Here is a 17,092-nt window from a genome sequence, read left to right on the forward strand (position 1 = left end):
TTTATTAAATGTTAAACTGAAACTTTAATCGCGTTTTACAATATTGATGCACTTCCATAGATTATCAAATCACTTTATCGATGAATTAACCATTTCTTGTATGAGAAACTCAACAATCATGTGTAGTTCTCGTTGAGAGGAAATTGTGTAATACATTTTATACAGTGTAAACAAAGTATAAATATTGAGTATAAATAAAGTTGAGTTATAAATAATAAATGCTCAGGAATTCTTTTCAACGGCTAATGTAATTAAACTGACGAAGGCACCAAATGTAGACGCCAGTTAAACATTTAATCATCGTGCACTGAGTATTTAAGTGACTGTTGAAAGGATTACAGTTCAAAAACTTAGTACTAAATACACATTGTAAATGTAACCGACTTTTAAAACCGGATTTAATTGCTTCTCAATAACCTTTATAAATGTTTTTCTTAAAAATTAATTGAATTAACATTTTGAGACATTACTATACATTTAGGACCATCGGGATTATTATAAGCTTGTTGACCAAAATCCAAAATTTTCAGAAATTCTCTGCTGTATTTGCGATGAAGAATGTTCAATAAAACATTTCATGCATGTTATTTCCATTATTTCTAATACCGTGATAGAAGCATTTTTTATTCATAACACAATTGTTTCATTGCAAAGCAACTTCACATGTGGCCAACTATTGCACGCAGTAGAAGGTCATGCCTACTTCAGGAAGATCATGTGATAGCAATGGGACAATGGTAAATAATTTTCCAGATGAGACAACCATTTGCTATGTCTCTTTGGGATCACCTAGTATTCCTGAGGTAGGTGTGACCTGTAAATGCGCGTAGTAGTTGGCCTCATGTGAGCGCTGTTTAAACTATATATTTGAAATACAAGAAGTAATCCAATTTTCTAAGTATTTCAATTGAATTCTAAAATCTACATTGCCACTAATATCACTGTGCCCGTTAAAAGTCAGAATTCTTCAGTTATTGTCTTTCTGAAGATATTATTGACAATAATTATACACAATTACACATGCAGAGTCACTTTTGCGATTTCACAGAAGGTAATTTCACTCTTCCGCAGCTCTACAAAAACATAATCTATCTCATTTTGTGAATATTGTATACCTTAACCCGCTACTTATACATTTTAAATCATTATAACTACGTGTGAACCTCGCTGGTATTATGGGAAGGTTTGGAGAAAAAAGGCCAGCTCAAATGTATTTTTCATCATCTGATGTTGGGACATGATTACGAGGTTACAAGATAACGTTGCTTTAAAATAAGAGGCTGACATCACTAAGTTAAACCAAGCTTCTTTAGCTAAAACCAAGCTTATCAAGATTTTGATAAACCTAGAAACACTCAGCTTAGAACAACGAATCTCAATTGGCCCAACGTAAATGATTTCGTCTTACTTTTATTTCAATCAGTGAATCAGTTATATTAGAAAAAAAAGGTGTACTTCTAATAGATGTCTGAAGTAGTATCTTTCTGTACTTGATCCCAAAAATATATGCAACATAATTTTCTTTCACAACAAAAATATTTTATAGAAAAAATAAGACCGAGATTGCAATAATCAATTATATTTTGTTTGCACCATTTATTTACATATTCGCATACTTATGCTTTTTATTGCTGAAAACACGCGGCTGGCTTCAAAACAAATATATGTCATTGTGAAAAAATTAAAACTCCTTTTTCTCATTCCAAATAATCTGCGCTTACAAAATTGGTATATTTTTGTTCTTAGCTTTTGATGAAAATCTCTTCTCTTTTAATGCATAAAGCACGTAACGTATTTTTCCCTATATGGAAAATTGCAGTCATTTTTTGCAAGATAATAGCTGAAATATTGAGCAGAGTAAGAAATGAAATGTCTGGGGGATTCTACAAGAACCTCTTTGTTCAGTTTCTTTCAGTTTTGAACGCATTTTAGAAGAAAAAAATTGCCGTCGTAGCCCACAAATTACTTTACGTGACAGTATAAATGCCGCTCAAGATATTTTAACCATCACCTGAAGTATATATATACATATACTCTCTCTCGTGTCTCGACAAGTTCTGTCTCTTGTTCCTTCACTTCAATGTATTTTTCTTGAAAATTCTTCTTTTACTGAAATTTATAGCAGAAATAAATCATGCAACTTTATTGATTTAATAAAAAATAAAATGTCATAGTTTTTTAATAAAATTTCAAAATCTAGAATTAGACTATTTTGTTCATAAAAATAATTATATCTTTATAAATGCGTGCATAAACTATACTTAAGATTTTGCTTCAAAACTTAAAATGTAAATTAATTACTTTAAATATTTTCAAAGTATATTTATTAAATTTCTTTCAAAATATTATTTTAAAAAATTTGATTTTTTTTCTATTTCAAAATTTTTTTCCACTCATCCCCACCTCTCTCTCTCTCTCTTAATCTGAAGTCTAATTGATGAATTAAGGAGACAATATTATTTTTTTTAGATATTTTAATGATCTTCAAATAAAGAAAAGTTTAATAAAATATGTACATGAATACTCTGTTTTTAATATTAAATTGTGTATTCTAAAATCAAACTATTTCCACAGTTAAATTGTTAAAAGAAGTAATGATAATAATTTAATAGTTTAATTTATTTAATAATTTAACAGTTAGACTAAATTTAATATTAACTATTTATTTTATATTTCAAATTTTCTTTCCTTTCTTCTCTCTCTTTCTCTATTAGTATAAAATACAGTGAATAGATTAAAAAGACAGTATTATCTTTGTGTTAGATATTTTAATGCTTTTCAAACAAAGAAAAGTATCAAAAATTATGTATGCGAATACTAGGCATTTAATATTAAATTCTATATTCTAAAAACAAAATATTTCCCAAGTCAAATGCTTTAAATAAAGTAATAATAATTTAATATTTTAATAAATTTAATAATTAATCAAATTTAATATTTTTTTATAAATTTTCAACATTTAAAACTGGAATATATTGTATAAACTAAAATAAAAAGTATACTTTTATAAATTCGTACATAAGTTATGATTGAAATTTTATTTTAAAATGTAAATTGATTACTTTAAAAAAATTTCAAAGTATATTTATTAATTTCTTTAAATATATTTTTAATATATTGATTTATTTTCTATTTCAAATGTTATTTCTCTTCTTCTCTCTCTCTCTCTTAGTATGATTCCATTGGATGAATCAAAGAGATAATATCATTTTTCTGTTAATACTTTAATACTTTTTAAATAAAGAAAAGCAAAATATGTATATCTGAATATTCGGCCTTTTAAGATTAACTGATATATTCTAAAAAACTATTTCCACAGTCAAATGCTTTAAAACAATCTGAGAAATCTATCTACGGCTTTGGGGGGTCCTAATAATAAAGAACAATCTTAATCCTCTCACCCTCTACACAAACATTAAGTGCGATAACAATGAGAAATATCAATTAATTTTATATTCAAGAAAATAATATATTTTTGAATTTATTGCTGTTAATTTGTACAAAGCGATGGCCAGAAAATAGATAATGGGGAAGAAAATGCATTAATTATTGTTTTTATAATTTTGTGAAAACTTAATTATATTTTTATATAATTCTTGAATCTTATCTTACACTTTTCAAATTTTAAACTAATTCACATTATTAATATTTTATTAAAAAGCACCGATCTAATTGATGCTATTTGTTAACAAATAAAACATGCATGAATGTATTTGATAAAAAAATATGGAAGGATAATCCATTTTCCTTTATCAATTGGTTTATTATGAGAAATGAGTGTGCAACAAAAGATAATGACAAGAAAAATTCTTTTCTTCATTCTCATATGGTAAAAAGAAAATAAAGAAAAACTCTATGCTAGTTGAACAATTAATATGGAATCCATATTCAATAAAGGGTTTTAATTAAAATTTTTCCAGAAAAGAGAAATTGGAGAAGGCAGTTATGAAAGATTAATTTCATTTTCGATAATAAATTTTATTATTTTCACCATTATTCTGAAATTTTTATTATTATTTTAGCTATTACTCTGAAATTTTTATTATTATTTTCACCATTACTGAAAATTACCCTGCGAATAAATACAATTCTTTTCTGTAATTACATTAAATAATTTTTATTCCATTTTTTAGTAAAACTTAAATTTAATAGAAATTAATAGAAATTAAACTGCTGTTTAGATACTTTTATAATTATTCAAGCGCACTTCTTAGAAGATCCTAATTAGTGAAAATAATTATTTTAACAACTTAAAAGATACTCATCCTAATTAATGCCTTGTACTTTTAAAAATAATGGTAAATTATGAAATTAACTAAAATGTCAAACTATATATGTTTCTCTATATCATTACCATTTTTTTTTACTTTCTTTAGAAAAATACTGATAAAATATTTTTTAAATTTAAAAATATCCTTTTTAAAGTTATTAAATGGGTTGTTCCTTCATTTTGCTAAGTATAAGTTCCTTCATTTAGTTAAGTGCGTATAATGAATTTTTTTTTAAATTCAGAAAAAAAAATTAAAAATCAATTACAAAGTTAAAAGTTATTGTTTTCTACAATACAACTAAAAGAAAAATAAGTGGTATTTCCTCTTTTTCATACCCCTATGAAAATGCCTCTGATTTCGATTTGTTGTGTGCATTTACAGGGTGTTACAAAACTAATGGCCCATACTACAAGGAGTGATAGAACTAGCCAAAACAAACAACTTTCACCATAAAATGCCGCAAGAGGATGTAGATAAATCATCCATTTTCCACAGAGCCCTTCATTTTGACGCTATTCCTCGCTAGAGATGCCACACTATTCGAATTTGGAGAAGGCAAATGTGCTTTTCAAGTACGGGCGTGCGAATGGCAACGCCAGAGAAGCGGTAAGGCATTACTGGATACGTCATCAGAACGGGCGCTACCCGATCGGATAACATTTAAATGTTTACACAGGTAAATCTCGGAGAGAGGTTTATTACTTGACGAAGACAAGATGCAGGTCGACCATGAGCACGAGAACGACAAATCGAGTAGAGGCAGACCTGGAGGCAGTGAACAACCAGCCTGAACGAAGCACGCGATCAATAGCTCAGGAGCAAGGGGTCCATCATACGATGGTATGCCGTGTGCTGAATGAGGAAAGGCCTTACCATCTCCAGCGGGTCCAGGCCTTACAGACAACTGATTTTCCACAACATGTAACATTTGCGCGTTGCTTCTTGCAACAGAGCATACTGCAGCTCCAGTTTGCAGCATCTGTCCTGTTCACGGATGAAGCTACATTCACGCGTGATGGCGTATTTAATATGCACAACAGTCATGTATGGGCTTCAGTAAATCCACATGGTATAAGTTTGAGTGATAGTCAGCAAAAATTCTCCCTGAATGTATGAGTAGGAATGATCCACGATCACTTAATTAGGCCATATCTGTTACCAGATCGTAGAGATGGTCAAAAGTACCTCATCTTCCTCCAGCAGGTGTTGCCTGATTTACTGCAACATGCATCAACAAATGTCCGAGGCATCATGTGGTTCCAGCACGAGGGATCACCAGCTCATTTTCCCAGGAATGTACAAAACAAACTGCATACTGCCTTTCAGAATAGATGGATTGGCCTCCGGAGTCAGTCTTTTGGCCTCCCAGATCTCCCAATTTGTCCTACTTAGATTTTTTTTTTCTCTGGAGGCCGCTAAAAGGTGTCTTGTACGAGAAGCCTATCCGGTCATTGGAGGCCCTCGTGGCCAGAATTTGCCCAGCAGCTGCAGATGTTCGTGATATGCCAGGAATATTCCAACGTATGCAGGATTCAATACATCGCCGATGTGAAGCCTGTATTGAAGCTGCCGGTCACTCATTTGAGCATTTGTTTTAAATAAAGGTTCTTTGTCTTCATTGTATGGTGAAAGTTCTTTGTTTTGGTGAATTCTATCGCCCTTTAAAGTGTGGACCATTAGTTTTGCAATACCCTGTATTATTGAATAGGTGGTTGCAATTGGATATCGAGCTATCTTGTTCATGCATGAATTTAATCTCAACAAAAGAAAGTGAGTCTTTCTATACGTTAAGCAGATTAAAGTATATTAATAAGTTTCATGATACATGAGTCCATACTTTAAATTTACGATTTACTACCTGAAATGAAAAGAGTTATTTTCTTTATATTTATTAGAAATTTATTGCAATTTATTTATTATCATTTCGATTAATTAATTATGATGTCTGCTAAAAACTATTTTTCTCGTATAAAAAATATATGTCCTAAAATTCTTTTATTTCAAAAACTCCTGTCCCAAAAGCAGAAAAAAAATTAATGAACATGTCAGCAGAGTTATTTAAGTTATTTTTAGCTTCATCTCATGGCGTTATATTAGAAAAATTCTAATAATCATTAATATTAAGTCCTGTTCAAAGAATCAAAAAAATATCTTCTGAAAATGGTAATTTTTGAATGGAGACTCGGTTAAGGATAGTTAATAAGAGTTTTGTTTCAGTTCTAAACATGCAATTCAGTTATTATTGTGCACTGAACATATTAATAAATGGCACAGTTACCAATAATGTGTTTGTCTATTGAAGAAATACAGTTTATTTCAATTAATATGTTTCCAAGTCTGAAGGTACATAAAAATTCATTATGTGCTTTGTCCCATTCTGTAAATAACTTTGCTTTCGTCCATTAAACTTTACCTCTTGATTTCTGTTCTTATAAAAAATTTCATTATGGAATAAAATTCAGATGAACAAATTTAGCGGTTCACTCTCAAAAGTTCAGATTTTTTCATATGGAATTTGAACATTTTCATAACAATTTATTACCTTAAATTTATATTATAATGATAATACTGCATTAGTTCATCTCATCATGATATATTTGAGAAAAAAACCCCTAATATTCTTTAAAGCTAAAGCTTGATCCTAGAAACAGGAAAATTCTATTAAAAACAGAAAATTTTACTTAGTGATCTTTTTAAAAGACAGCATTCATTAAATATATATATTTTTTTAATCTATCACTGGCTAATATTTTGAAGCTTAGTGGAAGGAGAATTCGACCTTATAAAATCTCTTCCCGCAGTTACTTCATGAGCAGATGTTGACACTGTTTGCACAAGAACAGGTGAGGATTTTCTTTGGCAATTATAAAGAGTATTAGAAATACTACTCAGCACGAGATTTCCTCCCGTATAAAAATAGCTTATAAAAAGGAAAACTGCAAGGTAGACCATATTGCTCATGTTTTACTAATATTAACACTTTTAATGATAATTAATCAATTATAATAAAATAAAAATATTGGGCTTAATTGGAGCATTTCTGATTTAAAAATTCACCTGCACACGGATGATATCTATTTATTATCTTTCATCAATCGAATAACATATAGCATTAATTTTAAAATATGGCAGTACCAAATTATTAGGGCATCGATTTATCATGTGTTTAAACTCATTTGTTAATTTATTGATAGACAATATAATTCAATCCGATAATACAGGTATTTTTGGATTAAATGTCCTATGACCTTAAAGGAAATCAATACAATAACGTATTCCAAAAACAGATGTCACCTAATAGAATATTAAAAACAGCATATTTAAGAGATAAGTTCCATATTAAATATAATTTGGGCTTTCGAAACATCATTTTTATGTCTATATCTTATAAAGTCCACGTAAAATGTGAAGTTAAAGATATTTCTTAAAGAAACCAAGATAAACTTTATTTAATAATTGACTGAATAACAAAAAAAAGAGAGAGAATGAAATTCAATTGAAAAAAATATTATTTAATATTTTCAGATATAATCAAGATCCAATTTTATGAATGGGAAAATTTTTAGATCAATTTATTATATACCAATTAAGCTATTTTTTATTTTATATGTGAAATATTTCAGGCATTTAGTCGCAGTTCTAAATAATTCTAAATACATTTCCTCACATAGATTACTGGATAATAATAATAATTTAATCAATAATAATAATTTATAATCTTTTACGAAATGATTTACAATTTTTAATCCTTGATTAAACTGCATCAAAGTTGTCTTACTTTTTTTAATTCGGGAAAAAAGATCGTATAAAATAATTTTCTGAATTCGTAACCTTTAGTAAATTGTTTCTTTTTACATTATATGTAATATGTTGCATACAGTACATAAAGGAAATAAAAACGAAAATTTCAGTGAAATATTTTTTTTCTTAAATTACTGACTATATTTATATCCAAATTAATAATTGAATTTGTCATTTAAATGTAAGAAAAGAATTCTTAGGCAAAGATAATGATGCAATATTATCTCTTCTAGTAGTGCTATGACCTATCGAGTGAACGAGTTTATGAGGTCAATAAAATGATACAGAGGCGAAAATAACTAAATTCGTCAGTTATATGAAAGAAAATAGTTCACAGGGAAAGTTAATAATGGAATACGATCTCTTCTATTAAGGCCTACGCGGTTTAAGATATCCTTGAAGAGAACAAGGTGGGATAAAAGCGAGGAACATGTTTCTTATTAAATTGATCTAAAAGTGGAATGGTCTTTGGAAGATTCAAATCATCCAGTTAAATTAACATAGGAAAACTGAAATATTTTTTCAGCCTCTACATGAGAGGAATTAATTTTACAAAACGTCTTTTGAGATACTGGGCTGTCATCGTATAGGACATAAGGATTGCTACACAGAACATAATATAATAATAGAGAGCATTACATCTTGATATATCTTATTTAAAGACTGTGAAAGTCAAAATAATATGAGGAAACACAAGGTATGACTTGTGTGTCTAGGTGTTGTCCAATTACAAATAATCTGCTATGGGCTTTTTAGCAAGTTCTGAACTCTTCATAATCTGATTACAATACACTTTGCAAGTGATGCTTTTTTTGAAATTGGAGGACATAAATAACTAACCGGTCTCAAATGTAAATTACCTATATAGAGCCCCTTTTATGATGCATAAAATCCATTAAATGGCTGCAACAAAACTAAATTGTTGTTGGTCTAATTCTTTTCCCATATAATTACATATATTTGTTATCGATGGTTATATTTCTTAAGGCAGTGCCTATATGAAACTTTCTGAATATAAAATCTCTGAAATAAAATTGTTGTGAGCTATGAAACAAAAGCAAACAAATTAAATATTATTATCACATGAAACGAATCAATCAGATTCTCGGAAACTTCTAATCTTACAAAGGCAATGCCCATCAGACTTCATACACGAGTGTTTCGAATCCTTATTAATATATTCACTATGCCGTATCTTCAATGTCATAGTTGAATTTATTGTCTTACTGTTTATGTTTCGCGTATTTCTATTACTTAAATTTTAAAATTCTGACTGTAGCAAACTGTACTAATGTTTTCTATCGTAATTATATTCTTATCTATTTTTTAAAATACAATCACATTTTTTAAAGATATTTTTAACAGTTGTTTATTTCTGTGGCCATTCCTTAATTTTTAAATCAGTAAAATTTTATAAAATTGAAATCAATATTCATTACTCTTACTGAAATGAAAGATATAAATATAAGAATTATGTACAACGCGTTATTAACGTACAAAAGTATTAGAATCAAGTTAATCAGGAATCTTCAGGCCGGATTCTTTTTTTAATATTTTTTAATAATTTTTTTGGTTTAATTTTTATTTGTTTTTTGTTTTTCCTATTAACTTGATTCTAATACTTTTGTATCAATTCATCTGTGTTTTAGAAGTAGCTGCAATTGCGTTCTCTAAATACTATGAAGTTCCTTTTTGGTTTTAGTTTAAATAGGTAATAAATTTTAGTTGCGATTGCGAAACTGTTTTGTTTCGTTTTCATTTTAGTTTCGTTTTTAAACTTTTTCTTACTTTAGATTGGTTACTCGTGTTATTAACGTATATATAGCTCCTTATAATTGAGTCTAATGAAAAAGAAACACGCATTTTAAAATTGAAATTGACAACCTGCGGTTTACCGCAGTTTTAATGCACATATCATAAAACTTTAAATAAAGTAAACGTTTCCAGATTGAATAAGTTCTATAAATATTATAAAACTGAAATCAACATTTATTACTTTTACTGAAGTGAAAAATATAAATACAAGAGATAATATAACGAATTATTAATGTATGTATAGTCCTTAGAATTGAGTTTAATGAAAAAATACACATTTTATAACTGAATAAATAGTAACATAAAGACGATAAATCTAAGATTCAGCGCAATTTTAATATAAAAGCCCATATAATAAAAAACTTAATCATAGAAAAATTTCCTAAATTATTCTTTGAATAGACTTTATTTTTTTGTTGTTATTTTTATAGTAATTTTTTGAGAAATTCAATCATAGAAATATATACTATAGTATATATGTGTTTATAGTATATAGTTAAAATCATAGAAATTTTAAACTATATACTAATATCGAAAATAGTTCATATTTATATTTCAACAAGAAAAGAAGATTTAACTTATACTCAAATATTAAATATTATGGCAGTTTTAAATTGTTGTTCATTTCATTAAGTATCAAAATTTTAATAACTGTATACCTCATTTTTACTTTGAAATTCACTTTTGCACCATTTTTATACGCTTAATTCACTTCTATAATTGTATTTATTTTAAGTCATTTTTATTCTAAAGAAGAAAAATATGTTTTTTATGCTTTGTTGTCTTTTATTTTACATCATAATAATTTTTATTTCTCAAATATAGGAATGCATATTTTAAATGAGAACTGGGTCAAAAAATAACTTTTTTTTTAATTCATTGCCTTCAAATAGCTTCCTTTGTTTTCATGTGTGTTTTTTAAATTTTTAAATCGTGTTTAAAATGGGAATTATACTATAAATAAACACAGAGATTATTTAGAAAATAAATTTGTGTAAGAAAAATATGATTTTTGATTTTCAATTTAGATTGTCAAAATCTATCTCTTTTTTTAAAAATATTTTATTGATATTTTACTAAAATAATATTTTTAATCTTCCTGGATCCCTACAGAAATTTAATCAAGTCTGAAAAATCAAAACAAAATATTACAGCACTTGAAATATAATTATAATCCTTTGCAAAAATAACAGTTCAGGCAGAATTCTTTCGCCTGTTATTATTGCAAAATGAAAAATATTTTCACTACCATATCTCTTAACCATCGGTTCATGTTTCTGCTTATTAATATCGACTATATAAATTTTGAAAACTTTATTATAAAGATCAATATGATAGAAAATTTAATCATTCTAAGGTATGAGTTTTAAAAAGTGAAAGTACTTGCGTCATACATACATTGATTTTTATGTAATTTGTTCTTGAATTCTTTCTATTTTTTCACAGACATGCTTTTGTTATAATTCTTAAGTCATATGAAAGCCGAAATAAAGCTATTTATGAAGTTTTTTTTAATGTATATCATAGAAAGAAATAGAATTATAGTATTTATTATCGATCTAAACTTATTACTAAAAGAAAGAAAAATGATATTACCATTCATAAAAATAAATAGTAAATTTTACGAGAATAATTTGAAGATTTAAAATCAAAACATAAATTTGCATTTCAATTAATGAAACAGGGAAAACAAGTAGATAAAATTTTCGACTAGAAAATGGCATTTGAAAATACAGAAAGCACAAATAATTTAAGCAAACGAATTGGAAATTATTTTATAAATCTGATAAACATAATAATTTTCAGGCTATATACTGAAAATTATCAAAATACTCAATAAGGAAGCATATATCTTCAATTCTGCATTTTTTAATTGAAAGTTCAGTTTTATAAAATTTCTTAAGCACACAAGAAAACTTTTATTAAATATTCATTCAATACAATCTAAAATTAGCAAAAAATAAAATTTCGTATGAGCGCGAGTATGCGAGTACAATTTCATTTCCTAAATATTTTTGTCAAAGGGAAAATATCTAAATAAAATTAAAAAAAATATTGCCAACTGAAAAAATGGAATTCTATACTAATGTGGTCTATTGTTAGGTGTCGATATATAATGTCTGGTTGTATTGTATTGAGCGAAAATAGTAGATTATGTATAAATTATGGGATGAGACATTTATTTATAATTTTTCTTATGTTAAAAATAACTTTTCAGAAAATGAAAAGTCGAAGAGAGCTTCTGAAAATACGATTTCGAATACTTTTTGCTGTAAAAATGTTTATTTTCAGACTTTGATTGTTTATCTAATAGAAAATAATTTAAAGCAATTTAATAAGGATACTTTTATTAAATAAGGATAAATAAAAATAAGAAGCGAATGATTTTATACTGATAAATTTAATACGATAAAAGGATATTAAAGGAGTTAGGAAAACAAAATATTAGATTAATCAAAGATTTTTTTACAAGGAATTGAATATGATGAAACGAATCAAACAGACCCTTTTAGCATATTAATTCTGGATGAAAATTATGAATGAATTAGATATTGCAGTTATATTCTTAAAAATAACGATATTTATTGTTTAAACGAATTAAATGATTTGAATATTCTGTTTAATATGAGGTGGCAAGAAATGAAAAATTGCAATTTTATCTTCTTTTTTATTTGAGAAGAAAATTGCTCTTCTTTAATCCGATCCGAAACAGAAGGCCAGGATAGCTGAGTTGGCAGGGCTCTCTCTTCGAACCCCATCGGCCGATGGTGGCTGTTGGACGTATAAATCTGTCGTAGCCACAAAGTTCTCCAAATCGGGACAATACTACTAAGGGTCTGGATCAAGTGACCGTTCTCTGATTCAGGTTTAAATTAAGATATGTAGATGAGTGAATGGAATGTATGTATGAAATCCGCGCCATAAAAAGGGCTGTGAAGCGTGAGGATCTAAACGTAAACTTCGTGTCAGATGGCACTACTGAAACTAGAGACGCTCAAACTTGTCTTGAAATTGCTAATTCAGTCAGTTCTTCTTTATGACAAGTAACATACGCAATAGTAACAACAGAGTCAACAAATATCGAGGAATGTTGTGGCTTATCCCACTCGGTCGACAGTAACATTAAACCAGATCCATGAGCCCGAACGCCTTCAAACAATGCAGAACTACCTCGCAGTATGTTCATTGTCTCCTAATCGACGAGTCATGATAAAAGGGCTTAAAATTCAGTTTCAAGAGGTCACGGACCCAGAGGCACCAAAGGCTGGATTCTGACTTTGTCTGATGTCAGCATTGCATTTAGCTGAACATAATGGAATGGCCTTCACGTCCTGGGTGACCCTACCAGGAGCATACTCTCCCGACATACTTCGCCCATTCCGCTGAGAAACAACCCCTCCCCCCGGCGTCATGAACTTTATCACTACCTAAAAGTAATCTGTCTCATTTAACTTCGTTGTGAGAATACAAATTATTGCAAAATGCAAAACGAAATATTTTTTTTCAGATATAAAAAGCTTTGAATTCATTCACATTTCTTCATTCTTTCACATACATGAGGACACGTTAATTTGCGTTTGGTGTAATTTTTTCAATAAGTAAAATATAAAAATCTACTTCATTGAAAGGAATAGAACTTTAAAAGAATAAGTGTTTATACTTTAATTTTCAGTTTATTCTTATTTTGTATTATTACAATCTTATTTTCAGAACTACATGCTATTTTATCTTCAAAATTCCATTGTACGTACCAATGGCATCGATTTGATTAATATAAGATTTGATTCTTTAAAAAAATAGAAGAAAAAAACTTATAAAAATTGTACAGAAAGTAACCTAAATTTATACTTTATTTTAAAAGATCAAGAAATGTTCTTATTTCTAAGTAAATGTTCCGAACTAAAGTTTTGCAACTAACGTCCAATAATGACTGTGTCGATGATATTTATTTTGTGTAATGTAAGGTATAATATGTAGTAGAAATTTTTTTTTTACAAATTCAGCATGTGATTTTTACTTAAATACTCAATAAACGTCCTTGGAATAGTCTATAAACTTATTAACTGAAAGTTGTTTATAGTATAATATATGCTATAAACAATGGAAATTCAAAGAAAAAAAAGTAATATAAAACTGAAAATTATATGCATGAAGTTTTAAAATTACTCATTGAAACTTTTATATTGCTTAGTAATTTAAGTACATTAATTAAAAATAAGTATCAAGAACCATAAAATTGCAAACGAATTCTTTAAAACAAATAAATGTAAAATAAAAATAGTATATACCATTTTTAATGTTAAAATATTTGGTCCAGTAAATTCAATTATAAACAAAAGCAATCAAGTTAAATACAGAAACCAATTACAAAATTTTCACACAAATGCAATTAACTAGGAGGATAAAAATGATAATTTTTATTTTGATTCCAATTTAATTACAATCAGATCTAACAATATTTGAAAATATAATTCTAAACCCAACTTTCTTTAAATTTTTTTACAATTATGCATTCTATTCATTTTTAAAAATGCTTTTCATAATTGAAATGTAAGATATTAACAGAAACATAACTAGATTGAGAATAAAATTTGGCAATATAATTCTAAACTTAATTTCCTTTTATTTTTTATAACTATGCATTCCATTCATTTCAAAAAATGCTTTTCATAATTGAAAAGTAAGATATTAACAGAGAAAGAGATTAAATCTATTAATAGGTGAAACTTAACAACGAAAGTGTTTTCGTAGGTAATTATAGAAAGAAATTTTATAATATTTCATTTCAATATTAAATTGCAAAGAAAAAATAAACTGCGTAATTAACCTTACTTTTTTTTCATACTATTTCACAGAAACTAGGAATTTACACACCAAGTTTAAAAAAGAAAAATGTTCAACATTGTCACAAATATTTTTTAGCTTATTAAAGATTTAATAAATGCGTAACTTTACCTCAAAGTTTCTACAGCCACTTTCGTTACTTTCTGATGACGAAAAAATTATTACAAAAAACTGCTCAGGTTTACTGAGCAGTTATCTGAAGACTTAACCTTGTTGCTCAACTCTAAAGAAACTGAAGCGATGCTGTTGCAGGTGTCTATTTTCTGAATTGCGAAAATACGCGATGCAACGTGCGTTAGCTTGTTTTTGTCGCAATCTTTTGTAGAGTAGCTATTCAAACTCTCTCTCTCTCTAGGTATATATATATATATAGAGAGAGAGATTTAGAAAGAAGTATTAACTTGGGAAAAGAAGCTTCACCTTTTATTTTCAAAATTTATATTTTCTTAATCTATAATTTTAAATCTACTAATTTAATTTCATAAATTTTAATTCTTTCTCAATTTATCTAGATTTTTCAAGCTTTTAGATAGTTATAATTTGCTAATATTATTATATATTTTCACTAAACATTTGAATATGTTATTATAATGACAATAGTGGAAGGGCTCTTATTCTGGCTTTCTATGTGGACAATTAAAATACTAGCGAATATTAAATTATTACGTTAAATAAGTTCAGAATAATCACTTAATTAGGGATATAAAATTAAATTAGGGATGAAGGAATTAGGGAAAATTCACTTAATTAGGGATGAAGGACGCCAAAGTGAATTATCTATATTTATTTTAATTTCTTATAAGAAAACTGATAATTTGAAGATTTGTCCTAACTTTTGCATATTTTAACATTCGTTCTGAATTTTTTTTAACTCTGTCATAGAATGAAATTAACAGAATATATATTTTTAAAACTTTCAACTTTTCAAATGCAAAACGTATGCTTGCATTTTTCTATATTTAGAGTCATTGGGAAAATATTGTACAATTATTAATTATAGATAAATGAGAGAAAAAAGCAACGAGAAATTTTAATTTTATTAAATCATTGAATTCTTCAAAAACATTATGGAGGAAATCGAGCATCAAACCAAGAGCAAGATTTCACAATGAATTATTCATGACAATATATTACATCTATCTCAATAAATTTTAATTTATTCAAACTGATAAAATCTCTACAAAGTTTTGCGAGTAAAGGCTATTAAACTCAGAAGTCTCCATATAATAATGATAACTAATAACACGTAGTTTTAGCCTACAAAATTCAATTACATTTTGATTGTCGAAAATAAAAGAGCTTTATCGGATTATTGTTAAAAGAAATAGTCAGCAAAAAAAAAACTGAATAAGAAGTGGAGATAAATCTCGCTTTATTTTAGATCATGAAATGAGATAAAATAAGCTATTATATTGCTTATACTATATTGCAAAAGGATAACAGCTTTAACCTTTTAATAAGTAAAGAATTGGTATCTACTTTAGAAGTCTGTTATTTATAAGGATTATAAATAACAAACCTATTATGCTGCTAAATAATTTTCATCTATATTCCAACAGTTTGCAATTTAAGTAAGAAGTAAGAAGAATAGCCATACAAACTAAAACTCATCTGTTAAATTTAAAGGAAGATATAATGACCGAATATAGTTATAATATTCAAAGTTAGACTGCATTATCTATGCTTTCTTATGCCTCACAAATAAATTTAATGGCAAATGAATTTTAATTTCCAAATAAACAATGTCGATTAGAATAGCAATTTTGATTACAATCTGATAATAAATAACCATTATTTCTATTTTTAAAATGAAGAAGAAATTTTTAATATTTTTATTTAATAAATTGATTTCGTTTATAAAATATTCCAAAATTTTGTAACTTTTTTTTCGTTTCTTGGTTATTCTGACAGTGAAGAAAAGGTATCTATGAAAAACCTTTTTTTTTTAATCATAGCATATCAATTAAAATAAAAATCTTACTAATCCTAACAATTTCATTCTATACAATTAGAAATGCATAAGAATTTTATCTTCTAAATGTTTTCTAAAAACATTCATTAATTAAATGGATTCTTTAAAGTTTTTATAATTAGGTGGTAATGAGGAAACGTACCTACCTATCTCAAAACTTTTCTTGTGCCTCATAACTAACTTTAAGGGCAAATGAATTTTTAATTTCCAAACTGATTTCAGAATTAAATTTTAAAATAAAAAATGGCGATTAGAATAGCAATTTTGATTACAATCTGAAAATAATTTAAACATAAATAAGAAGATAGGAAAACATTTGACCTTCCACAGAACCTGGAACAGAATTCTGACAATGCAGCTTTAGAACTCTCGAGCATTGCGGAATTTA

General features: G+C 27.3%; 1 protein-coding gene across 1 annotated transcript in view; it reads right to left on the bottom strand.

The window, feature by feature from the left end:
- Positions 1 to 14,934, bottom strand: part of LOC129989390 (uncharacterized) — a 135,255-nt gene extending 120,321 nt beyond the window's left edge. The window contains exon 1 of the mRNA XM_056097907.1: positions 14,844 to 14,934. The gene's annotated coding sequence lies outside the window, so the exon portion shown is untranslated. The remainder of the gene's footprint in view (positions 1 to 14,843) is intronic.
- Positions 14,935 to 17,092: the final 2,158 nt, after the last annotated feature.

The sequence above is a fragment of the Argiope bruennichi genome, chromosome 2, assembly GCF_947563725.1.
Source record: "Argiope bruennichi chromosome 2, qqArgBrue1.1, whole genome shotgun sequence".
NCBI lineage: Eukaryota > Metazoa > Arthropoda > Arachnida > Araneae > Araneidae > Argiope > Argiope bruennichi.